Here is a 27,656-nt window from a genome sequence, read left to right as displayed (position 1 = left end):
CAAGTGTGCGCTAATGGGTTTATGTTACGCTAATAAATCAGCATAATCTATAAACTGTTTAAGAAAGTACGTTTACAAGGCTTTAACAGCTGCTCACCTGTGCCAGCATCTCTCATTTAGCACCTCTGCCAACTTCCATGCCTGGCACTTCTCATCCACATCTGACAGTCCTGGCTTTAATGAATCTTCTCATTCAGTCTCAGGTTTTATAGTCACCAGATTTCAATCCAATAGAGGAATGTCAGTTGCTATTTTGATTGACTTCAACAGGCTAGTACAGGAGATCCTTGAATTAATTAGTGTCATAAATGTGTCATAATATGACACACATGAGTGTCATAAATGACAGCTATGTGATTCAGCAAAGAAAATTATTTTACTGGAGAAAATCACCACTTGCTGTGATGCAGCAGTTCCTCATGACAATCAATGTATATTGTTTCATGTTGTATTTGGACGACTCTCAACAAGTTGTAGGGTGGTGCTGGTGGTTTTGTTCCTAAACCGTGGAACTAATCAGCTCTCTTGTCTTGTCTGTCTTGATCGTGTACAAAGAGGTGGATTCCCAGATTCTTTCCCAGTGATAACCGTGTGGGATTGCTGTTTTTGTCATGCTTTAATTATGATTTATCAAACTATTCTCTCACTTCCGTAATAACTAAGGATGCACTGAATTGAAAATGCTGGGATAAAACTGAAACCAAAAAATCTGTATGCACTGCAAAACTGAAATCTAAATTTTTAAAAATAATTTTGTAACAGTTATTTATTATTTTACTAAAATATGTAATTTTGTAAGACTTTATGCATTTAACTCAACTTATAACAAAGAGAGATTATAAGATAATAGGAAGTATATACTGATAAAAAACAGAAGCCAACAAAATAACCACAATTGTGGTTATGTTGTACAAATCAGTGTTAATTTTAACAGCAAATTTTGATTTAGTTTTAGTCTTAGTCTTTTGACAAAAATTCCATTTTAGTTTTAATCATATTTTAGTCTTCTGAATCACTTTAGGTTTAGTCTAGTTTTAGTCGACTAAATTTCATAAGATTTTAGTTGACTAAATCTACTCTAAATTTAGTTGCTTAAATATATGTTTAATTTATTAGATAAATTATTTTAATTAAATAAAACTTTAGCTAATTTTTAATTTCATAAAAAATGTATACATTTAGTTATACAAAATATTCTAACTTAAAATGAAACAAAACAGTCTCATTAAAATATGGGAAATAGCTTCTCCATTGAGGAACAAAAATCATAATTAAAATTGTGTCAGCAATCAATCAAGCAGCAACCTCCCGCTCTTCCTCGTGAAGCAAATACGGAAGTAACTGAAACTGCAATTCATCAAAATTCCACTAGTCCTGGTTTCATAATAAAGCAAATTTCTATTGAGCCCACTTTTAAAATGGCCAACTTTACAACAGAAAAGGGTGTTTACAGCCTGATACAAAGAACAATTTTGGTTCATTTAGCTAATATTACCCTTCATGGCAACTGTGATGGGGGTGAATTTTTCTTAAATTTTTCGAAGGGCGTGGCCACTTGAGTGACTACTAGGTCTCGCTATTTGCCGTCAAGTCAAATCAGCTGATTCCGGCTAATTAGCCACTGAACTTGACATATACATTGTATTTTTGTTTTGTTTTATGGGGCTTTACACAGTCAGTTGCTTTTTGGAATTATTTTTAACAATTATGAGATGAAAGAGCCTGCTGTGTGCACTTAATTGTGCTCACAAAGCATTCACTTGGCCTCCATTCCTAGGTGAATGAATATATACACTTATATACTGTACCATCTCTATAGATGTATTTTTTTTTATATTTAAGATCATTTATCATTTAGATTTTTCTTTAGAACTTGAATGCACTCCAGAATCTGACAGATTGATTAGTGTATGCTATTGAACAGTCATCTGAAATGTAAACTTACAGTGTTATGCCTGGATTTTTTTAGTGGCTTAATGTATTACAGCAGTGTTTTAAAAGTCTAAACACTTTATTGATATAGCAAAGTATACAACCAACCCCATGTGGTCAGAACACAAACGAGTCGCAGGTAATTAAGTATTATTATGTGAACAAAACGGTGACGGTTGGCAGCGCCTAGTGGTAGCTTCTTTTTGGTTTTTCAGAAACCTATGGGTGACTTCACGGATACTACGTCCATGTCTTTTACAGTCTATGCAATCAATCAACATGTAAGAACAGTATCCATTTGAAAATGCAGTACTGTGCAATTATTTAGCAAACCCTTTATTTTAACGTGGTAAACTACTAGTCTTTTTAACCAGTCTGTTGTTCAGTTTTAAGCCATTTAATCTTTGAAAGGCCTTAAAAAGTCCACTTTGCAATGTAAGTCTATAGCAAGCTTTATGTTGTAGTTGGCATTACAGTAGATGCAGGTACTCAGTTATAGCACTGAGTGAATAAATAGAGTAATGACATATGCAAATCATAATATACCTTGTCAAATGTGCACTCAGTCCCATGGCTGTGTTAGATCACATAGAGGAATTCTAAAGTGAAGATGTACATAAAAAAATAAAAGTACGTTTCACTTCAATCTTGTATGCTGTATGTGACTCCCTGATAAGCGGAGATTATAGCACTACAGTAAAATTACATCCTTAGAGACTTAAGATATAATCACATCACTAAATGACGTCCTGAATAAATTGTTTTGTGGTGAAGGTTTACTGTAAATGGCTGTTGTCATGACCGCGGCAGACAGACATCGCGCCTGAACCAAAGAGCTTAGAATCACCAAGAGGCGACATTCAATAGAACGTTCCATTGCAACAGCAGCGCCCAGCAACAACCCCGGATTCCACCATTTGGAGTGAAAATTGTCGGCTGTCCATTGGATCTTATTGCTGTCTCGATGACAAGCAGCTGCTTTGTTTTTTATTTATTCATTTAAAAGCGCATTAAAGCTGAGATACAACCTGAAGGAGGACAATACAACACTTACTATCACAATCATCAGCACTTTTAATAGTTTATTTTACAGACTTAAGCCTGGTTTATACTTCTTCGTCAAGTGACCGGCATAACCCACGGCGCATGCAACGCGCGTAGCTGTGCATTTATACTTCTGCGCGCTGTCTCTGTTGATCTGCATTAACACTTCCGAAACGCTAGTTGGCAGTAAGGTTAATGTTCCTCTGTGTCGAGTTTCTTCGCTGCTGTTTTGCTTTTCCTGAACACTTCCTGAATGTACAAGTGGCTCAAACTTACTCATTTTGGAACCAGCGGACGTGCAACAACTTTAACTATGAGGTAAACACAAAACAAAACTTTCCATCCGGAGCTCCTTCACAGGACTCCACACTTGTAAACAATTGCTCCATCAGGGTCGTGCGGCTCTCGGCCCCGCCCAGACTCGTCAGCGCTACCAAGCTGACCAATCACAGAGCTTGCGCTACGCGTCGTTTTTAAATTTTTTTGAGAGATGCACGTCAGCGATGCCAACAGCCACAGCGTAAGGCTATTTGTCAACGCCGTAGCATACGCGTGCGTTTGACGCAGAAGGATAAATCAGCCTTTATGATATGCTGTTGTTCTATTGGAATTTTCATTCCAAAATGGCCACCTGAACCTTGCACGAGTTAGCAGGTTAGCTAAACTGAAAAAACGTCCCTTAATAACACTCTCGTCTCGTTTTTATTAGCCAATAAAAATGTCAATATATATTTTTATTATAGTTGTCGTCAATGTTTAATTTTTATTTAGTTTTCATCTAGTTTTCGTCGGTAGAATCTTGTTCTTCACGAAAATTATGATGAAAGTTTTTCGTCAACACAATTAACACAAATATGTTTTTGGTAATTGCCAATAATACATTGTACAGGTCATAATTATTGACATAAAATTGTAATTGGCATATTAATTTTAACCCAAAATTGTTTTTGAATATTAAGTAAAGAAGGTAATGCTCAATTAATATATTCAGTACATTTTCTACAGTATATATATATCTCAATTTATTAATAATCTGTCTTTTCAATTTATTTTTATTTTATTTATTTATTTATTTATTTATTTTTTGAAGCATCAGATTGCAGATGTTAAAATAGATTAATCTCAGCCAAATAGTGTCATATCCTAACATTTATTGTGATATACAGTATAAATTTAAATTTTCAAAAAATTACACTTATGACTGGTTTTGTGGTCCTGGCTCACATGACAATGAGTAAGTAGAGAGGTGTCAGTTTACCAGTATGTCAGTATACTACATAGAAATGTCCCGTCAGTGTGTTATTTGAGTGGACTTCATGCATAAGGAGACAGAATAGAGTGAAGTATCGAGCTATTTCGACTTTGAACGATGCCACACTTGGCTGCTCTTGCGCTTCAGTTGATACAGCAAAAAATGACTTTTCATATTGCATTGAAATGCTCATTTTTTCAGCCATTTTTCTTTTTGGGACGAAAACCGAAAATGCCATGTTTGTTCGATTTTTTTTTTTTTTTTTTTTCCTTTTTATTATTTTCTTTTTTTTTTTTATCCTGAAATAATCAGAAAATTCGGTGCATCCCTAGTAATAACCTTTCTTAAACTTGATAAATCCAATAATTTGCATACGTTTCCAAAATGCTTTATCATAGAATTTCCTATCATGCACTGCAGTTTGATAAGACCCCAGTGAATTGTGATCTTATCCACATTTATTCCCCCTTCAGAGACCTGAAAAGCTCTCCTGAGTGAACTCAAAGCTCCACAATAAAGGAAAGTATTTCCCATGTCACATACCAGACAAGTGGATTTTTTGCTACATTGAGCAGTGCCTGCTTCTTTTGCTGACAGGCCAGGTAGTCCCGGGTCAGATAATGCCTTTGAGAGACACAGACACAATAGTTCAAAGGAACAGCGCTGGCATTTGATCCATTGTCCTGACAGGCCTTTGGAGACCACCACCCACAGAGCATCATCTTACCCGGGCAGAAAGCGAGAGAGTGCGGCTAGCTCTGGATTAAATGCAGGTGAGCTGTATCAGTGGACTGTAGTGGGCGACAATCAACCAAACCATTGTTTTGTGATCTTTGATGAGGTTTTGTGAGTTTCTTGATGACTCCTTAGGTTTTCCATTTATGCCTTGGTTAGAGTCATTGAGTGACTAAGTTTAGATTTGAACACTAAAGCCTTGATCAGACTGGCAGATCAGATCTCGTACATGTGCATATCAGATGTTTGTTGTTTGTCTTTGTGGAAACAACATTTTGATGAGATGCTATGTGGAAAATGACAGAATTCTGCTTACCTGGATACAAAAAAAGAAAGGATTTGGACTGCAGTGTGTGAATGTAACATGACATTATTTTAACCAGATGATCCAAACAATGAAAAAGCTCTGATTATTTTGAAAAAGATGTGGTGCCATACACTAAAAAAAGATTCAAAGATGACTAATTGGATTTGCTATATATATATATATATATATATATATATATATATATATATATATATATATATATATATATATATATATATATATATATATATATATATATATATATTATTTTTTTTTATTAAGTGGATGTAAACAATTTATTTGGGCTAAATTTAGGCAAATAATTTAAATTGAACATTACTACTAAATTCAATTTGTTTGTTTAAAATCAACACATAAACTGTTTGCATCAGTTTTGCAGATATAGTTTTTTTTCAGTGTAATATGTCTTGTTAAAGGTGCAGTATGTAGGATTGACACCTAAAGGTTGGACTAGGTATTACAGTCCAAATTCAAAACATTTGAGGGTTTTTTTTCCACCCAGCCCATACTCATAGGATGCCTTATAAACAGGTTGACAGATTGTTGACACAAACAGGAGCGAGTGTGCATGATCATTGAGCCTTACACTCTACTCAGCTAATGTTTACGTTTGTAATATTACACGTCAAATTAAAAACCACCTCGTGAGGATTTTTATGACTCTGTGTCTGCGTCTGATTACGGAGGTTGCTTCTGTCCTCCAAAAGTCGCATTTTATGCCCTGTGCTTATATATTGAAGCAGCCTTCATTCAATTAAATTCATGTTTATTTATATAATGCTTTTTACAATGTAGATTTTTTCAAAGCAGCTTAACATAGTTCTAATTAAGTCCAGATTTCAGAGTTCACTGCTGAAAGTTCAAACACTGATAGCAAATCCACCAAAGTGCAGCTCTACAAGTCCCGAACTAAGTAAGCCAGTGGCGACAGTGGCAAGATAAAAAAAAAAAACTTCACCAGTTAATGAAGTGAAGGGGAAAAAAAACTTGAGAGAAACCAGGCTCTTTTGGGCACGACCATTATTCTTCTGGCCAAACTTCCTGTGTGGAGCTGCAGTCTAGGTGCTGGAGGCTGGAGAAGCAGAACGTCCATCGTGGAGAAGCTGCAGGTGTGAGTAGGGCACCGGCGGGAGGTTAGGCTGGCCCAAAGGATGTTTGTCACTGATCTTTCAGGAATCAGTCTCATACACTCCATGACCACCACAGCATCAGCTCGGGATACGGCCTGGTCCAGGATTATGGTGCCTTGGGATCATCTCTTTACAAGTCTTGGATTGCATCAATGGCACATCATAGTCTTTAGGGGCCTCATGATGAGTATAGAGGAAATAGAGAATAAAAAATTAACTAGCGTAGCTGCTGTTCATGCAAAAATTAAGTGTTATAAATAAAAATAGCAGTTATATAAACAAACAGAAACAAACATTTAAAGCAAATGAGGGTTTCTAACACAATGTCTGGTGCATTAAGGAGGATTGTGTCCTGCAGGTGTTTGTCAAGCCAGCTTACCTGCATGGAGCATACTTATGCACCATACCGTTATGCGATGCATTGTGTGTGTGCTTTACTAAAAAGATAGGTCTTTAACAAGCGGCAACCTCCCGCTCTCCCTCAGGAAGCCAATACGGAAGTAACTAAAACTGCAATTCATTCGAAATTCCGCTAGTCCTGGCCGCTCCTGGCTCCAAAACAGAGCAAATTTCAATTGTGCCCACTGTTAGAATGGCCAACTTTACAGCAGAAAAAAAGGTGTTTACAGCCTGGTTCAAAAAAAGATTTTGGTTAATACAGGTAATATTACCCTTCATGACAACTGTGAGGGGGGTGAATTTTTTTATAACTCATCCGTTTCCTTTATATTAAGTTTGCATAATTAAGGGTGTGGTCACTTGATTGACAGCTAGGTCTCGCTGGTCGCTGTCACGTCACCTCAGCTGAATCCTGCAGATTAGCCACTGAACTCGGCATATTTATCGTATTTCTGTGTTGTTTTATGTGGCTTTACACAGTCAACTGCCTTTTGGACTTGTTTCCCACAATTATTAGATGGCATGGCATGCTGAGGGCACTTAATTGTGCTCACAAACTATTCACGTGGCCTCCGTTTCCCATGTGAGTAAAGTTATATACTTATATACCATCTCTATACATGTATTTGTTTTATTTAAGATCATTTATCGTTTATATTTATATTTAGAGCTGTAATGCACTCCAGAATCTGTCAGATTGATTAGCTGTAGGCTCTAGAACAGTCATCTGAAGCGTTGTCATACAGTGTTATGCTGGATTTTATCAATAGTCTTACAGTAACTAACACAGACTATATCTGAAGTGTTTGTAAGTAATTCGCGTTTTCCTCCTGTTGAAAAACGTCATAAGAACAATGTTTAGTGGCTCAATGTATTACAGCAGTGTTTTTAAAAGTCTAAACAATTTATTGATATAGTGTACAACCAAGCACAAGTGGTCAGAATACAAACGAGTCACTGGTGATAAAGTATTAAGCATTTCTCCCAAAGTAAAGTGTGTCTGAACCAGGTCCAAGCTAAATGCTAGCAGGTGTCTGTAGCTCCGCTCACTCTCCGCCTCTTTGCCCTTGTTTGGTATCCCGCCGTGGGTGTGATGACGCGTGACCAAAATGGCGACGGTTGGCCGCGCCTACTTGTGGCTTCTTTTGCGCTCTTCAGAAACCTACGGGTGACGTCACGGATACTACGTCCATATATTTTACAGTCTATGGTCTTTAATCTAGTTTTGAACTGAGAGAGTGTGTCTGAGTCTCGGACATTATCATGAAGGCTATACCTTCATGATATATGAGAAGGCGCAACCTCCTTTACTTGATTTTGCTATTCTATTTACTACCAGAAGCCTTGAGATTTGAGATCTTAAAGAGCGGGTTGGATTGTAGCGAGACCGAAGGCTGGTTAGATAAACAGGAACTAGATTATTTAAAGCTTGATAAGGAAGCAATAGTTTATAAATAATAGGAAACTTAACAGGCAGCCAGTGTAAGGAGGTTAAATTGGGGTGATTTTATCATATATTCTAGACCAGGCAGCTGCATTTTGTACTAGCTGAAGTTTGTCAAAAAAGGATGCTGGACAACCAGCATACAGGGCATTACAGTAATCCAGTCTAGAAGCCATAAAAGCATGAACTAGCTTGTCTGCATCTGAGATGGATAGCATAATTCTTAACTTTGCAATATTTCTCAGATAAAAGAAAGCGGTCATGACTGAAGTGAAATATGCTGTCCTTTCCACTAAGGCAACCCAGAGTGCTGAAATATTATCATTTTTTTGATTAGATTAGATTCAACTTTATTGTCATTACACATGTACAAGTACAATGCAATCTAACAATGCCAATTTAATCTTTAATGGGAGTTTATCCTTTTATAATATGTAGAGAGAAGACACGAATGAATAGAGAGCAGGGAGAGGGAAAGGAACAACAAAGGACCTTAAGTCGGGAATCGAACTCCGGTCTCTGTGAGCACCTCAGGGCTATGTGTTGATGCACTAACCACAAAGCGATTGATGCCAATCAGGGTGCTGAAATATATTTTAGTAAACTGCCATTGAGGGGAGTTACACAGACCAAACAAAGACAGATATCTCAAGAAGCAAGCTAAATTTTCAAATTAGAATAACTGACTTTAGCATTGTTTTTTCAGATAAACAATTATGTTCACTTAACATGTTTCTTAAATGTCAGCAAACGTAATGTGGTATTTTCATGTTTTAGACGAGTCAAAATCTTACATAAAAGCACTTGGGAAACAGGGCTTAAACAATTGTAGTGATTTTTGTGGTTTTGCTTTTAAATGGTGGTCCTACACATTGTATTTACTGAAAGATTCAAATATTCCCCTTGTCATGGTTTTAGGGCCAATTCTGAGAGTGAACCACTGATTAACCAATTATAATTCATTCATTCATTTTCTTTTCAGCTTAGTACCTTTATTAAACTGCACTTTCAGAAATAAAGGTACGTGAGCTGTCACTGGGGGTGGTACCTTTTCAAAACGTACACACTTGTACTTAAAAAGTATATATTTACCTAAAAAAATTAAGAGGAACACTTTTGTTCTTTTTAGGTACTAATATGTACCCTTTAGGTATTAATATGAACCTTTTAGGTACAACTTTTTACCTTTTGAAAAGGTACAACCCCAGTGACAGCGCGCATACCTTTATTTCTGAGAGTGTGGGGTCGCCACAGCAGAATAAATCACCAACTTATCCAGCATATGTTATACGCAGCGGATGCCCTTCCATCTTCAACCCATCTCTGGGAAACATCCATACACACTCATTCACACTCATACACTACGAACAATTTAGCCTACCCAGTTCACCTATAGAGCTTGTCTTTGGACTGTGAGGGAAACCGGAGCACCCGGAGGAAATTCACGCGAAAGCAGGGAGAACATGCAAACTTCACACAGAAACGCCAACTGACCCAGCCAAGGCTTGAACCAGTGACCTTTTTGCTGGAATTCTACTTGGGCTTTTTGCTACTTTTTCTCTAGCCTTGGCCAGGTTCATATTCTCCTCATCTACTGCCTTCTGCTTTACAATATATTTAAAAATTAATTGCTAAAGTGTGTGCTATCTTATTGTTATGTCTACGTTAATTTGGATGTTTGGTAACAAAAGGCTTTCAGTCCAAATTAGCATTTCAAGCATTTGCTCTGGCAAGTTTCCTGAACACACTTAAAAGTAGGAATACATTAAAATGATTTTACTGCGCATGCATAAAACATCATAAAACACACTGAGATGATAACAGACATAATAAAGTACACTCAATATTCTTCTGGCACAATCTTTTTATTAGCAAAATCTGTTCACAAAATCACTGCTTTCCAGTGATTCCAGGTTTTGCTCATCTGGCAAAGCACATTTGTTGAGTAATGCTGCCTTCACATGCTATGGGAATTATCGTAAATATAAGTGTCCTAGTAGGAAATTGGACATGAACGGCCTCTCAAGTTGTTGTATTTACTACTAGGAAACTCTGAGATAATTTTGATTCTCGAGCTTCCAACTTTAACACAAACTTTAAACATGGTGGGCAAGGAGAATGACTGCTGCTGTGAATGCTGTACAGTATTATTATTTTTCTAAAACAGCTGCATCCACATTAGTTTGAAGCATGTTTAATGTTGTATAAACAGTGAAACTTTGAATAGTATTTAACCAGAAATTTCAGAATTGCCAGATTGAATGCATTAAGCTCATAATTAAAACGTTATAAGTGGGAAATGTCCGAAAGCTTGTGAATGCAGCACAGTGCAGGAATGCAAAATAATTGTTGCACAAAGAATCACTTGCAACATTCTGAATAGCACTGGTACATGCATAGGATTATAAAATCTGTAAAAATTTACATAAAAACGGCAGCTGTGGTTTCCAGAATCGTGTTGTTTAAATACATTAGAAATCATAAAATATTGTTTTATCTACTGTAAACTGCCGTATTTCATTCATTTATACAGCGTTATTACAGCAATGTTTTAAAGTACTAACATGTGATGTACACATTTTATCTTTGTTACACCCACAAAAAAACCAACCAAAAGCAAGTAGTGATGAGACAGTCATATGATTCCCATCTCAAACAGCTTTATCCCAAGCGGAAAAACGTATTTACATGTAGAAGAGGTCGCATGCATTTTTTTCTGTTTTGTATAACAATATTTTTTAGAGTGTACTAATAGTACAATAAAAGTTACATAAATAAACAAACATCATTGTTTTCAAATACAGTAACTTTGTAATCAGTCCACACTATGATGCCAGAATAGTGTTTTCAGATTAATCCACTTTAGAAAGCATCTGAAAAGTTCAGTTATTGCAAGTCAAAAACAGTATCTGAGGGTGGACTAAAGGCAAAAAACAACACCAAAAACATTTCCGCTTTCAAAGGTTTGCTGAAAAGATGCAGCTTTTAATCTTGCATGCATCTTTGGCTGTCTTTAATTGAACTCAATCATTCTCCGTGATGCTTTGATGTGACTTGATGGATGGTCTGTTCGTCTGTGTGGTCTTAGTTGGAAGGTTGATGTCATGGGTCATCAGCTCAGAACGTTTTTTTTTAATCCATTCTGTCTCTCTCTCTCTCTCTCTCTCCCTCTCTCTCTCTCTCTCTCTCTCTCTCTCTCTCTTCAGGCTCTCAGGGAGATTAAGCAAACTGCCGGTAGTCATGAACAATGATCATATGACCGGATTAGCCTCCCGAGAATGATGACAGTGAGGTTGTGAACTGAACACCTTTTGTGATTACCTCATCGCTCATAATGCACGCTACACATGCACTCGCCAACCTCATTGCTGCTGTAACATTCTGCTGATTGTAGCGGTCTTGTTGTCTCACACCTTAGAATTAGCAACTTAATAGAAAGCAATCCTTCTTTTGACTAGAGGTGTTCAGAATTTTAGATGGCACAATTAAAATTATGCCTAGGATTGATTATAGTGTTTGCTTATAGTGCGAAAAAGTACAAACTCAGTCAGCAATTATAATTCTTCAAAATGTAAAGACACTTAATGAAGAGAAAAGGACATAATCGATCAAAAATAAAATAAAGAAGAAACTTATATCTTCATGTAAGGAAAGAGGACTGAAATAATTGTTCTACACAACCAATTACTGTTAGAAGAAAATTGTTAGTTGTGATTGGACAATACAACTAGAAAAATCTCGGATGCTTACATAGTGGAATAACTGTTTATACGTTGTTTTATAATTCAATTTGAAGATAAATAATATTTGACTAGATATTTTTCAAAATACTTTTATTCAGCTTAAAGTGACATGTAAAGGCTTAGTTTAATGAGGTTAACTAGGCAGGTTAGAGTATTTAGGCAAGTTATTATGCAAGGATGGTTTGTTCTGTAGACTATCAAAAATATATAGCTTAAAGGGGCTAATAATTTTGACCTTAAAATGGTTTTGTAAAAAATTAAAAGCTGCTATTATTTTACCTGAATTAAAAGCAAATAAGACTTTTTCCAGAAGAAAAACAATGATCAGACATACTCTGAAAATTTCCTTGCTCCATAAACATAATTTGGGGAACATAAAAAAAAAAAAAAAACACTTTGTATATGTTTTGTTTGTTTATATAACTAATAAACTAAATAGCTTAATCTTAGATATTTTCTGTTTAGTGTTTATATCTTTTTTATAACATTTTATAGTTGTTAAAACAACAACACAAAAGAATGTAGGATAATTACCATATGGTCCTAAGACTGTAAACACTTAAGGTAATGCTATTTTTATGGTATCACAGTTGCTGTTGTTACCTAACCACTCAGCATTATCATTCTTGCTACAGGTTATAAGTGTTTCTTTTTGTTGTTTATTTATTTGTGATTTTTTTTCATAACGAGTTTGGTTTATTTTCATTATTAATTAATATAAGTTGTCATGCTGTGTTTGTAGCTACTGATCTTTTGGAGGTCTTTCTCAAGGTTTTGTTTATTTCTTAAAAGCATACACTGACATGCTGCCCTGTTTAGTAACGAGACTTTTTGAATTGTGAAGGCTAACCGTTTAACACTCTCAACTTTATCTTTTTATGCACTGCTGGCACATTTCTTAGGGATATATTAGGGGTGTTTTGGATATTTATGGATTTTTTATTTATTTAAATATATATTAATTATATTAATATATATTATATTAAATATATATTAATTGTTTAAATATTTAAATATTTATTAAAATATATTTAAATAAATTCCATCCATTCATCCATCCCTTTTGTGCTATGTGCATGCTGTCCATAACTCATAGGTAACTTGGTCTCAGTGAAATGCATTATATTGGAAGTTTAGACAGAGGACAGATCTTTATCATCATGGGATATTTCTGCTATTTAACAGAAAGAATAACCGTTGACTTAGCAAAAAATGCAAACAAAAGTCTGAACACTGTGAGCACAGTTTAAACACACATGTAAATACAGACCCACAAACTTCTCCCTTTTCCCTGCACCCATCCTTTACAAAAAATAAAAAAATAAAACAACACCTAAGGCACGAGTGACTGAATTCATGGGTAAATAGCCATTTTAAGAGGTATTGGTTTGTGGGTAATTGAACTGACAGCGGAGGGGAATGAGGGCTGCCCATGTTTATTTACCTCTTTTGTTGTGCCCTGAGCAGGGACAATAAACCGCTTTGGCCTCGGCCCATCATGACATCGTCTCTTGTGCTGTCAGAGCCCGGATGTGATGAGTAAACTTTCTCTTTTGCCAAAAGATTTGCCTGATTCTTCTGCTACGTCAGCTGGAATGATGGTACTGGCTGAATCTGGATATGCAGTGAGATCTTGAAAAAAATTAAGAGTAAAAAAAATAAATAAATCTCTGATTATTTTACTGAAGTTATTATTGTCTTTTAAAAAAAGGTAACTGTACAAGCAAAGTTAAATATGACACAAAGCTTTGTTTTTAAAGGAATAGTCCCTCAAAACTTTAAGTTTTGTCATCATTTAGCAAGGCAAGGCATGTTTATTTATAAAACACAATTCATACACAGTGGCAATTTAAAGTGCTTTACATAAACAAGAATAAAAGAGACAATTATAAAAAAATTCTAACACATAATAAAAGTGATTATTTTGCAACCTTTCCTTATAAACCAGTTTGAGTTTCTTTTATTCTAAAGTTTTGAACAAATATGGAAACCTGTAACTATTGACTTCCATGGTATTTGTTTTTCCTGCTATGGAACTCATTAGTTACTGGTTTTTATTTTTCAAAATATCTTCTTTTGTGAAAAACAGAAAAAAAAAGGAAAGTATGGAACCAAACATTTTCGTTTTTGGACAAACTCTCCCTTTGAGACTAGAACTGCAGATTATTTAGTTACTTATTTTAGGGAAAACAAGTATTGAACAGGTAATTCTTTTTTTTTTCCAGAAAACATATTTTTAAAGGCGCTGTTGGCTTGACATTTTCACCGGATGTTAATAGCAACCAAAAAAATACAAGGAAAACTAATGTAATCAGTTTACAAATTAGATTATGCGTTTTAAAATCAAATGACGCAGGGAAAAAGTATTGAACACATGAAGAAAGGGAGGTAAAAAAGGCCTCAGCTCAGACAGCAGCTGAAATCTCTCAGTAGTTCTTCAGCAACCCTTAGTGTAAATTAATATTAGCTGTTTCAGTCCAACATCAACATTAGCAGGATGATGAAGATGAAACAAGAGTGGACATTTTAGCAGGACAATAATCAAAAATACAGCCAAAGCCAAAAGTCTCTCAAACGCTTTCAGAGAAAGAAAATCAAGCTGTAGCATGGCCTAGCCAATCACCCAACTTCAATCCTATAGAAAATACAAATTAAAGATCAGATTTGATAGATGAAACTCACAAAACCATCAAGATTTTTACACTCTGTTGAAGTCTGAAAAAAATCACACCTGAGGAATTTATGTGACTTTATTCTCCATATGAGAGGTGTCTTTAAGCTGCCATCCCCCAAAAAAGCAGTATTAAATACGATTCAGTAGTTCAGTACTTTATCCTTGTGTCATTCCATTGTTATTACACATAACAAACTTTTCTGATTTGTTTGTTTTGTTTGATTTTTATATTTGTATTGTTTGGGTTTTTAGTAAATTCTGGTTAAATTTCATGTTAACATGTCCTTTGGAAAAATTATTCCTTTATACTTTAATCTTACTTTATATACACACACACACACACACATATATATATATATATATATATATATATATATATATATATATATATATATATATATATATATATATATATATATATATATATATATATATATATATATATAAAATTATCCTTATTTTCTCTGTTATGTTTGACTATGCAAATTAGTATTTTTTATATTGCTATTTTTCTATCACTAAAATTTGAACATTGGGTGAAGTCAGGTTTAATTTTTTTGTGTTTAATTATTTTTTAATTTTTTAATTTTTTACATTTTAGACTCAAAATTTGTCTTATTGCTGCAAAATACTGCCAACAGCTAGAATAGAAATATATAATCAGGTACATGATTTATGGACAAATTTTTTAGTAAAACCCTTCAAACTATAGATATAAATTTAACTATAAAATAAGGTAAATATATTAGTTCTGCTGAAGTAGTGATTTATGACTATGGGGCCCTATCATACACTCGGCGCAAGGCATGACGCAATTGTTGTTTGCGAGTTTCAGCTCAGCGCAAGAGTCATTTTGACATTTTGCACTACACTGTTTAAATAGCAAATGCATTTGTGTTCATATGTGCGCCCATAGGCGTTCTGGTCTAAAAAAGGAGGTGTGTTAAGGCACATTGCAGGGGCGTTGCTAGTTTGAGGAACTAAAATAGACTGTTCAATAGACCAGCTGAAATGTAGTCTAAAGTCCAGCGCAGAGCGAGTTAGTTGTGCGCTTCACTTAAACATTGCCTAATGCTGCACACATGATGTACAGCAATACACAAATATCTTTACAAATGAAAAAGAATAAAAGGATTAAAATGTTACAAAAATTATTACTTTCTACATAATTATAAAAATCACTGTCTTCATGCCTTCATCTCGGGAGGCTTTTTTAGTTTATTTATGACAATTTGCTTTTGTATAATGTTATAATTAGGAGTATTATTTATTAGATTAATATTTATATTTGTTTTATTAAAAACAAGCTTAGATTTGTCCACCTGTCAAGTTTTAGACCAAAAATAACCTCGTTATTACTGTTCATTTATTCGTTTGCTGGAAATTACAACTGAATTTAGAAATAGTTTTGAAACAAATCTTTGTGCTTAATAAACAAAATTAATTATATGGGCTAATGGATGTCTGTGTGTACAATACGTTTCCTTCTCCAGGGAAGAAAGTAAAAGTAAAGAATGAGGAGGCTCATTCTCTCATTCTCGCGTTGCAGTTGCTTTGTTTAACTGTTTACTCTCTTGTGTAGGTTTCAGTTTTTCCACATACAAAGTCTGACATTTAAATAGCAAATGCGCCATGGCGTGATGCAACTGACTCTTAAAGGGAATGGGAGATGAGACTCTGATTGGTTTATTCTCAAAACACCCGTAACTCATAAAAAGAATAAGCTCAACCCTGTTAGACCATGCGCAGTGACGCAAAGTGGATTTTTCCGTCCCTAAAATAGCAAAAGTGGATTCTGACATGCCCTTAATGCTTTTGCGCCCTGCGCTTTCCACGTTGCGCCTAGATCGTTAAAATAGAGCCCTATATGTTTAAAAACATGCATTGCAATATAAACTTACAGACACAAATTGATAAAATGCAGCAAAAGAAGCACATAATATAATATTTCAGATGTTTTCTTTACACTTTACACTGAAAAAAAATGCTTTATGAAAAGCCAAATCCTAAAATTGACAGTGCATGAAACAACAGCGCTTTTACCAGCAGTGTTACACCATTGAATTGCTAATGTGTTTTTTAAACGTTAGTCATGGTGGAGCTGTGTTACAGTGCAGGTAGAGCTGCTTTTGGGCGTCTCAAGTATTTAACACTCTCTGTGGTTTTTTATTCTCTCTGTCTGTTGCTCTGTGGGTCAGGATCACACGCCCTTATCAAAACACAACTTTTCAATCTTCACTGCCCTCTGGCAATGTGCGCCGGTTGTTAACGTGCAATGTGCGTAGTGTGTTGATGATAGGCTGTTTCTGTGATGCAATGGAGGATTGAACTCTTCTAAGGAGGAAAACGTCCCTACTTAAGCGCATTCCTGAGTGTTCATGGCTGCAGGCATGGGCTGGGCTCAAACCATGTGCATCCATTAAAAGAAATATCATCAAAGCATGTCTTGCACAACACTGTCAGTCAGTGTCTAAACAATTTTCACAACTCAAGCTCATTTACACACTTTGAAAAGTTTGTTTAATGTCACTTTATGCAGTGAACCCGGAGGATTTATTTTGCTTTTTTTTCACACATACAGAAATGTAATGGCAGCAAAATAAGGTCTTATTTGCTAGGATTAGCTAGCATTGAGTAATGTGAACTTTTACATAATTTATTGACCTAATTCATTTGTCAATAAAAAAGTGAAAGTTAATTAAAGTTTACAGTGCGTAATTTAACATTATGAATAAGAAAAAAATTGAGGAGAATTTGCTAATTCCCTTCAAAACCAAGGTGAGCAAAATACAGTAAGTACGTTTTCTACTCCACTAAAGGCTTCTTTCTTATTATGTACATCGCATAGTTTCAATGTCACTTCTTGCGTGTTTTATTGTGAGATGTGGTTTCCAGAACGAGACATAGTTTTCTGCGATTCTCATACTGTAAAGTCATGCAGTGTGAAACCCCCTGTCACCGACCTATTCTACATTGTAAACACAGCACTGACGGAAAGCTGCCCGAGATAGTCATGCAGTGTGAAAACATCTGTGACATGACTACTTTGAAAATCGTGCTGTCTGAATTCGGCATAACAGAAATAAGTATTAAGTGTATTTGTACTAGGGCGAGGCAGTGGCGCAGTAGGTAGTGCTGTCGTCTCACAGCAAGAAGGTCGCTGGTTCGAACCTCGGTTCAGTTGGCGTTTCTGTGTGGAGTTTGCATGTTCTCCCTGCCTTCGCGTGGGTTTCCTCCGGGTGCTCCGGTTTCCCCCACAGTCCAAAGATATGCAGTACAGGTAAATTGGGTAGGCTAAATTGTCCTTAGTGTATGAGTGTGTGTGTGAATGTGTGTGTGGATTTTTCCCCGAAAGCTGGAAGCTGGAAAAAACTTGCTGGATACCGGCTGCGTAAAAACTTGCTGGATAAGTTGGCGGTTCATTCCGCTGTGGCGACCCCGGATTAATAAAGGGACTAAGCCGACAAGAAAATGAATGAATGAATGTATTTGTACTACACTGTAAAAAATCTGTAAAATCTACAGAAAGAAAACAGCAACCGTGGTTGCTAGTTTTTCTGAGTTAAAAATATGGTAAAACTGTTAAATAATTTTACATTTTTACAATAAGCTACCGTATTTCATTAATTTTTACTGCTTTGAAGTACCAAAATCTACACATCACATGTTTTTTTTTTTACACAGACATGCATGTTAACCCAACCATAAAAATATGGTGATGAGAATAAACATTATTTATCAACAGTAGATGTGATAAAACTTGTATGTACATCACTGGTGGGAAAAAAAAACTAAAAAGGTTAATAGTAATGTCAACAAAAAGCATAAAAAAGTGAAGTTTCTTGCAGGAAATTCTGGGAAAGAATTATTATTCACTGTATTATTCACCAAGTTATATTTACTGTAATATATATTCACTGTATATATTAAACATTTTTTAAAATATATACAGTAAAGATTACAATTTTTTTACATATAATTTAGCATTTTACAGATTTATTTATTTATTTATTTATTTATTTATTTATTTATTTATTTATTTATTCATTTATTTTTTGCTGTTGAAATCACAGATATTTTTTAGGGTCATAGATGAGATTTGAGACCAAAATTACATCTAATTAAATTGACAAAAGTGTTTACTTTTTTTTGTTTTTGTTTACACAGAATATTAAACAATAAACAGCATATTAAATGCAAATTATTAAATTTTTCTAATCATCTTTATGGAAATAAATGAAAATATGGGTAAATATGTTGTCATTCAGTTTGACAGATTATTTTTATTTTATTTTATACAATTGAGGTTTTTTCCAACACATTTCTAAACATAACAGTTTTAATAACTCATTTCTAATAACTGATTTCTTATTTCTAATAACTGATTTGTTTTATCTTTGCCCTGATGGCAGTAAATAATATTTTACTAGATGTTTTTCAAGACACTTCTTATCGTGACATTTAAAGACTTAACTAGGTTAATTAGGTTAGCTAGGCAGGTTAGGGTATTAGGCAAGTTATTATATAATGATGGTTTGTTCTGTAGACTATCAAAAAAATAAATAAATAAAGCTTAAAGGGACTAATAATTTTGACATTAAAATGGTTTTAAAAATTTAAAACTGCTTTAATTCTACCCGAAATAAATCAAATAAGAGTTTCTCCAGAATAAAAAATATTATCAGACTTACTGTAAAAATGTCTTTGATCGGTTAAACATAATTTAGGGAATATTTAAAAAAGAGAAAAAAGTTAAAAGGGGGGCTAATAATTCTGACTTTAACTGCATGTGTATACAGTAGTCAATATTTGAAGTGAATCAATAATGTTTTTCAAAATTGTCCTAGTAAAAGAATAGGAGCTGTTCAATTGTTTTAGGACATCTTTCATGAAAGGTAGTGATCAATTTATAATAAAAAAAGAATAAGTAATCATACAACTTTTTAGTATATTTTAAGTTATTAAAAACTTCTTGCTGGACAATGTAGTGACAAGGTTTAAGAAGTTTAAATGTTGCAATGTGATCCTTAAATATTTTTTATCTGTCATCAATAATTTAAACTGAAATCAAAATAAACAGGATTCAAATCTGTCAAATTAAAATTTTGGCTGTTGAAAACCCCTTTCAACCTTTCTTTGGCATATTAATTTGTATTAATTCACTTATCTTCCTTCAGCTTATTTATCAGGGGTCGCCACAGTGGAATAAACCCTAAATTACTTGTCTGACAATTGTTGGACACAGCAGATGACCTTACAGCTGCAACACAATGCTGAGATTAAACCCTCAGTGCTGGAAAACAAACACACACACACACACACACACACACACACGCACGCACGCACGCACGCACGCACGCACGCACGCACGCACGCACTCAATAACACAATATGGCTAATTTTGTTTATTTTGGTCTAGTCAGAACTCAATGTGATGCAACCGTGGTAATCACTTGATGTAGTCATCATCCTGCACCATAATATTAATGAATGAAATTAAATTATTTTTTTTTCTACTTTTCTTTCATTTACAAGGAACTTTTGCACTTTTCACTCAGACGCAGAGTCTAAAGCCCAAAATATCTTTTCATCTGCTGTGGTTTTCCTAGTCATCACACCTTGAAGATCAGATTGATTTGATAATTTTCTTGATAATGCATGAAAATAATAAGTCATGTCAATTTGAGTGGAAAAGGGAACATTTTGGGTCATATATCCCTGCTGAAGGAATATGACAAAAAAAGGATTTTTCCCTCAGGTGACATTGTTAAATGTTATGAAACTGCTGACACTGTCTGGCTGAATTTATTTATTTATTTATTTATTTATTTATTTATTTATTTATTTATTTATTTTGTGCTGTGATTTTTGCTTGTGGGCTGAAGGACAGATGTTAAACAAAAGAATGTAAAGGTGAAACTTGTAAAATGATATGAAACTGTTGACTTTGCTGTGATTTTCGCCTATAGGCTCAGGGACAGATGTTGAATGAAAGAATGCATTGCTGTGAGGCCATTGGCAGCACCAGTGATCCTGAACTAATTCAGACAAAAGCCGGAACGGGACACAGCAACCCAGGCACCAATCGGTTTAACCCTCCATCTCACCATTTCAAAAATGATGCCGGAAGAGCTGATTGTTAGAAACCGACTGTTGCCGTTTATTCGGCTGTTGGCCTTGGATTCCCTTAGGCTTGGAGGTCAGCACAAGCAAACAGCAGGGGTGTAAGAATGATCCTAATGTTGCTTCTTGAAGGAGGAATAAAAGATGGCTTCAGGGGGATCGGGTGTCAGTCGGGGTCAAGGCGACTGGAAGACCTTTGGCAACTTGAGTATGTAGCAGCTTGCTGCTGTCTACCGTAGGAGATCAGACCCATGAGACGCCAACTGGGCAGAACAGGAAAAAAGATCACAAATGCTGCCTCCTTAAGAAATGGTGATTTCTGTTTCCTCTTGGTGCTTGACTTTTAATGGCTGAAGAGATTTGTGTATTGGACAGGTGGTAAATGTCTTTGTTTCCCTTTTTTTTTTTTTTTTTTTTTTTTGAATTTCAAACACACATGCATGCACACACACGCACATGATATTATATTAATAGTTGTACATTTCTTTAAATATTATATAGATAATGTTTTATTATATTATGTTTAAACTCTCTTTTTAAAGCAGTTAGATGGTAAATTCTTGGCTCTCACTTATTTTTAGCATTAATTTGTTTTGTTAAGAGATACTTATTAAATAAACTGTCCAATAGGCAAACCCTTTTAAGTTTTGATTTGTTTTTGTTTTTTTTAACTAATTAACAATTTCTGCAAAATTTAGGATATATATATGCATTTATATGTATGTGTATAAGAGTTCAAATGCAAAAACCTCTAAACGTCATCTGAAATTTTCATTGAAAATGAAAATTTTTCTTAGCTTCCTTTGTTTATGCTGAGTTATTTCACTTTAAAGACCATGAAAAAGACTTATCCTTTGCTGTAAAAGTGAAATTACTTAACCTGCACACAGGAGCCTGATAATAATTCTAATTTTTTGAAAAAAAAAAAAAAAATTTCAGACTACATTTAGAGTTTTTTTGAATCTTCACACTCACTGGCCACTTTATTACTTACACTTACTAGTACCGGGTTGGACCTCCTTTTGCCTTTGGAACAGCCTTAATCCTTCATGGCATAGATTCAACAGGGTACTGGAAATATTCCTCAGAGATTTTGGTTCATATTGACATGATAGCATCATGCAGTTGCAGATTTATCGGCTGCACATCCATGATACAAATTTTCCGTTCCACCCCATCTCAAAGGTGCTCTTGAATTGGATCTGGTGACTGTGGAGGCCATTTGAGTACTGTAAAGTCATTGTTATGTTCAAAAACCAGTCTTGAGATTATTCACACTTTTATGACATGGTGCGTTATCCTGCTGGAATTAGCCATCAGAAGATGGGTACACTGTGTTCATAAAGGGATGGACATGGTCAGCAACAATATTCAGGTAGGCTGTGGCGTTGACAAAATGCTCAGTTGGTACTAATCGGCCTAAAGTGTGCCAAGCAAACAGTCCCTTACACCATTACACCACCAGCACCAGCCTGAACCATAACAGGACAGGATCCATGCTTGCATGTTGTTTATGCCAAATTTTGACCCTACCATCCGAATGTCGCAGCAGAAATCGGGACTCATCAGACCAGGCAATGCTTTCCAATCTTCTATTGTCCAATTTTGGTGAGCCTGTGTGAGTTGTAACTTCAGTTTCCTGTCCTTAGATGACAGGATTGGCACCCGGTGTGGTCTTCTGCTCTTCTGCATATACCTTGGCTGTAGTGAGTGGTTAATTGAGTTAAAGTTGCCTCTCTATCAGCTGGAACCAGTCTGGCCATTCTCCTCTGACCTCTGGCATCAACAAGGCATTTCTGCCGCTCACTGGATATTTTCTCTTTTTCGACCATTTTCTGTAAACTCTAGAGATGACTGCGTGAAAATCCCAGTAGATGAGGAGTTTCTGAAATACTCAGACCAGCCCATCTGGCACCAAAACTTGTGCCATGTTCAAAGTCACTTAAATCACCTTTCTTCCCCATTCTGATGCTCGGCTTGAACTGCAGCAGATTGTCTACATGCCTAAATACATTGTGTTGCTGCCATGTGATTGGCTGAATAGAAATTTGTGTTAACGACCACTTGGACAGGTGTATCTATTAAAGTGGCTGGTAAGAGTTTATTTTCTTGTGTGTGTGTGTGTGTGTGTGTGTGTGTGTGTGTGTGTGTGTGTGTGTGTGTGTGTGTGTGTGTGTGTGTGTGTGTGTGTGTGTGTGTGTGTGTGTGTGTGTGTGTGTGTGCGTGTGTGTGTGCGTGTGCGTGTGCGCGTGCGCGTGTGTGTGTGAGTGTATATGCATGTATATATATATATATATATATATATATATATATATATATATATATATATATATATATATATATATATATATATAAATGTGTATATATGTGTGTGTGTGTGTCCACTGTATATCCATCTATCTATCTATGTAGTTATATAGTATTATCCAATAGTAGTAAACAGTCATTTTGTGGGGTATCAAGTCACAGTATATATCTTTTCACAGTATTTAAATATGCTGAGCACAATATGTCTAACAACCTAAATATACTGTAGTGCTATTTCCGTGAATTTAGCTGAACTGTTGAATGAATTTCTCCCATAGACTTACCAACTAAACAAACAAAGCTCAAACAAACTCACTGAGACGTACAGTACGTTCTGTCAAAGCAAGCAAATAAAGAGTAGAGTCTGGGTTTTGATTATAAGTCAAGCATGAGCTACCCTCATGGCTATTCTTGGTCTTTTGAAAAGGCCATTCAGTTTGAGGAAATGAAACGGTACTATTCCCTTATAAGCTAATTGGCTGAATTGCTGGTGTCTAGTTTCCTATAACTGATTCTCCGGCCCAATAATTGTCAGTTCCCTTGGTTGCAGGGCCTGTTGGCAAAAGCAGAGGATCCCTGTTTGTTTCTGATGAGGTGGAGAAGTGTTCTTTTCTCTATCAGGTGAAGGCCCTCTATTCTCAGTTTTATGATTAAGTTTGTGTTCCTGTGCTGAAATATATTGTCACGATGCTCATTTGCGCAGCGGGGACCCAGCAGGACAGCACAAGCTTGAGAAGTGGTTCTCACGGCTTTTGGCAGTCGATCGCAGAACGTTCATTAGCCTCTGTCAACATGCATATTGTGTGTGTGAGAGTGTGCTTGTGTGTTTGTGTTCTTTCAAGCACCGGCTCTGTGCTTTGTTAGTGGTCTGTTACTACTGTGAGTGTATATGATGGTACTTTGAGACCCTCGTTGGTAGGATATACTGTAATAGACACTGAGGTTGACTTGAGGGATTTTTGGATACCATTTTTGTATGTCATTTTATGCTTTATAGATTATCATTAAAATGCACGGTCGCCTCACAGCAAGAAGATCACAGGGTTGAGTCCTGACTGGGTCAGTTGGCATTTCTGTGTGGAGTTTGTATGGTGTTCATGTAAATTTCCTTCAGGTGCTCCGGTTTCCTCCACAGTCCAAAGAGATGTGCTATAGGGGAATTGAATTAACAAAATTTTCCGTAGTGTGTGTAAATGAGTGTGTATTGGTGTTTCCCAGTACTGGGTTGCAGCTGGAAGGGCATCCGCTGCGTAAAACATTTGCTAGAATAGTTAGCGGTTCAATCCGCTGTGGTGACCTGAAGGAAGAGACTAAGCTGAAGGAAAATGAATGAATGAAAGGTCTGTGAATGTTACAATACTGAACATTAACCCTCCTGTTGACTTTATGGGTCAGAATGACCTGGGAACTATTTTAACAGAAGCAAAAACCTAAACTATATATATTTTTTTATCTAAAACTTTGGTGACAATTCCTAAAATGACTGCAACATTAGAAGACTACAACAGTTGTCCTTTAACCTACTATACTATTTTTACACCACTTCTGGCACACACATGCACACTACAACAGACACAAACACACAATAATAATCTTCTGCTTTACCTTTTATGAATACTGTCTTGCTAAAAATGTTACGCACTTACGCGGGTACTATTAGCATTATAAAATATACCTTTTACTTTAGTTAAAAAAAGAGTGTTGCCAACTGATTAAACATTGATAAAAAGCTCCACACTGATGGGAGAAAACCTAGCCATTCATAGAGTTTGTGATGAAGATGAAGTTGTTTCTTCATGCAAAATCGATTTGAGGATCGGGTCATTTTTTAAAAGCCGAAAGGCGAACAGTTCGTACATAATTCTAGGACAAAACAATGATTAGCTCTGCATGATTTTTGTCTCCTGATATTTTAATAATAATTACAGAAGAATGAAATTAAATTATTTTATTGCATGTACAGTAATCACTATGCTGAGGAATTCTGAAAAGTTTAAACTTTATAAACGTGTTGAGGGGAGGGTATTGAATTGTTTGGTCCTGATTTGGGGAAGGCTTTATTGGCAAGTATTGACATATTAACCTTGACGGTTATAGCACTGGTGTTTCTATGCATAACATTTTCAATAAACAGTGTTACAATAAATAGATAAGTATTATAGTATTATAATCTACAATATAAGTATATAATATATATATATATATATATATATATATATATATATATATATATATATATATATATATATATATATATATATATATATATATTATTGGGGCAGCACGGTAGCACAGTGAGTAGCAATCTCACCTCAAAGCAAGAAGGTCGCTGGTTCGAGCCTTGGCTTGGTGTGTTAGCATTTTTGTGTGGATATTGGATGCTCTTTCCCTGTTCACTTGGGTTTCCTTCTGGTGCTCCAGTTTCCCCACAAGTCCATGCAGTATAAGTGAACTGGGTAAATTTAAATTGTCCATAGTGTATATGTGTGAATGGAAGTATATGGGTGTTTACCAGTGATGGGTTGCAGCTGGAAACATATGCTGGATAAGGTTTATTCTGCTGTTGTGACTTAATAAAAGGACTAAGTTGAAAAGAAAATGAATGAATGAATGATATACAGTACAGTATATGATGATTATTGATATGGTCATGCAATGCATAACATGTATTACATGGCATAACCGATGCGTTAAAATGTGCTTTTGTGTCAAGCAGGTGGATAAATAATTGCACACATCACTGCAGGTTTCCAACTTCACACAGCTGTCTGAGCACATAACACCATGCCTGAAAGTGAGAGAGAGGTGTTCACTTGTTCACTCTCCTTCTTACCTTTGGTAACATCTTATATACACACCCAGAATTGCATTTAACTGGTTAATATTACAAAATTGATCGATACCACCCCCCCCCCCTCCTCAAAATATAAGCTTGAGTGAAATTTACTGTAATTTACTTCTCAAGATCTATATTTTGAAGATGGCACTGGCAGCACTGACCATTGATTTGAAAGAAATCATCTTTTTGAATCCACAAAGACAAAACGCATAACGGTTCAGAGCAACATGAGGTTTATTAAATGAGTGCAAACCATCATGTAAGAATATTCCCACGATTCATTTTTTTTCTTTGTCTTTTTTTTTTCAAACTAGCCTTCGAATAATGCTTTTTTTGCCTTGGGTTTTGTCTAATGAAACCCTTGGCAAACCCACTTGGTGTGAGTAAACACATTCCTCAGCTGCACAGCGTGCCACAAGATTAGTTATGACTTTAGAGAATGATTTTAAGAGGGAAACTCTGTCTTAAAGACAGGATTTGTGGATGAGGTAAGCCATGAGCCATGTGTGCCTTTCATGAAGTGTGTCCATTTCCCAAAACAAAAATCATCAGTATTAGAAGGTCGCCCCAGACAAAGCAATTAAACTGGATTTAACCATGATAGCAGAAATATGCATGGAATTTGACATCGTCATGATGCTATCATGTGAGGAGTTTAATAATGAGCAATTCCAGTAATTGTTTTCGATCAATGCAACTTGTTGTTTTGTTAAAATGATTTTATATTAAAGTGTCCTCCACTAATAGTGTCATCTCTTGTAAATATGAGCAAGGAAGGCTGGAAATAAAACAGGTTTATAGTTTAACCTTTTAATCTTTTGCTTAAAATATTATCGAGAAAACTAAAGACTCTTCAGTTTGGTTTTGGATGAGAGTAGAGGCTTTTTTTTTCTTGAAACTCTTACAAACATTTTGTGGTGATGTTGGTGAGTTTGGATTGTAGTTTTGTCAGAGGAACCAAATAACTTCTTTAGTTCTCCTGCTGTGATTATTGGAGATTTTTCTGTCCTCTTCCAGGCCGATTCAACACTTCCAGTTGACTGGAATTACTTAATTATTGTTCTGCTGATGGTGGGAATGGGTGTATTCGTTTAATTGTTTCCTTATGTATTGTTTTTTTCTCGTAAAAATTGTGAGCTGAAATAAAAATAAAAATAAATATATTTAAAAAATGTTTTGCTCATATAATTCATAGGGATGTCATTAGTTATACAACAGTTCTGTCTAGTTCTCCAATCTGATTGGCTGATAGCCATGCAATATTCTGTAATATCAGAACTCGTACAGCCTCCTCACCCTTCTGTGTTACTCTGTCCACATTGAGTGCCAGTAGATCAATAAACTCACTACAGTTTGACAAATATTGCAGCTGTTGGACAACAAAATGTACTTTTGAGGCTTTCAAGGCTAGAATGTAGTTTTTTAGATTGCATCTATGCAGTTTATTTATGAGGATAGTGCCTATTTTAAATATTTTTAATTTCTGAGATGCAATGCGTCAGCGTTTATCAGCCTGTCATTGAGCAGAGCAAAGATGGTTGACATTGTCCATCCACAAGGTGGTGACAGAGACTGCATAATAAGCACTTAGCAGAGAAAGATCAGCATATTTTCATACTACAGTTGATCAAAATATTATAAAATAGGTGAGTGAAATTCTAAGTCGACCTCTCTTTTATGTTGCAGTGCTGTATTTATACCATTGT

At 35.4% G+C, this 27,656-nt stretch overlaps 1 protein-coding gene across 3 annotated transcripts in view; it reads left to right on the top strand.

The window, feature by feature from the left end:
- The window catches only part of LOC101882067 (uncharacterized), a 180,357-nt gene that overhangs the window by 97,684 nt on the left and 55,017 nt on the right, over positions 1–27,656 (top strand). Inside the window, exons 1-2 of one of the 3 annotated variants that reach the window (XM_087279569.1) lie at positions 4,702–4,751; positions 4,826–5,001. The exons of the other annotated variants lie outside the window; for them this stretch is intronic. The gene's annotated coding sequence lies outside the window, so the exon portion shown is untranslated. Of the gene's footprint in view, positions 1–4,701; positions 4,752–4,825; positions 5,002–27,656 lie in introns of those variants that run through there. 3 annotated transcript variants of the gene reach the window in all.

Source organism: Danio rerio, chromosome 13 (assembly GCF_052040795.2).
Source record: "Danio rerio strain M-AB ecotype USA chromosome 13, GRCz13ab, whole genome shotgun sequence".
Taxonomy (NCBI): Eukaryota; Metazoa; Chordata; class Actinopteri; order Cypriniformes; family Danionidae; genus Danio; species Danio rerio.
This window is presented reverse-complemented; position numbering and strand designations above follow the sequence as displayed.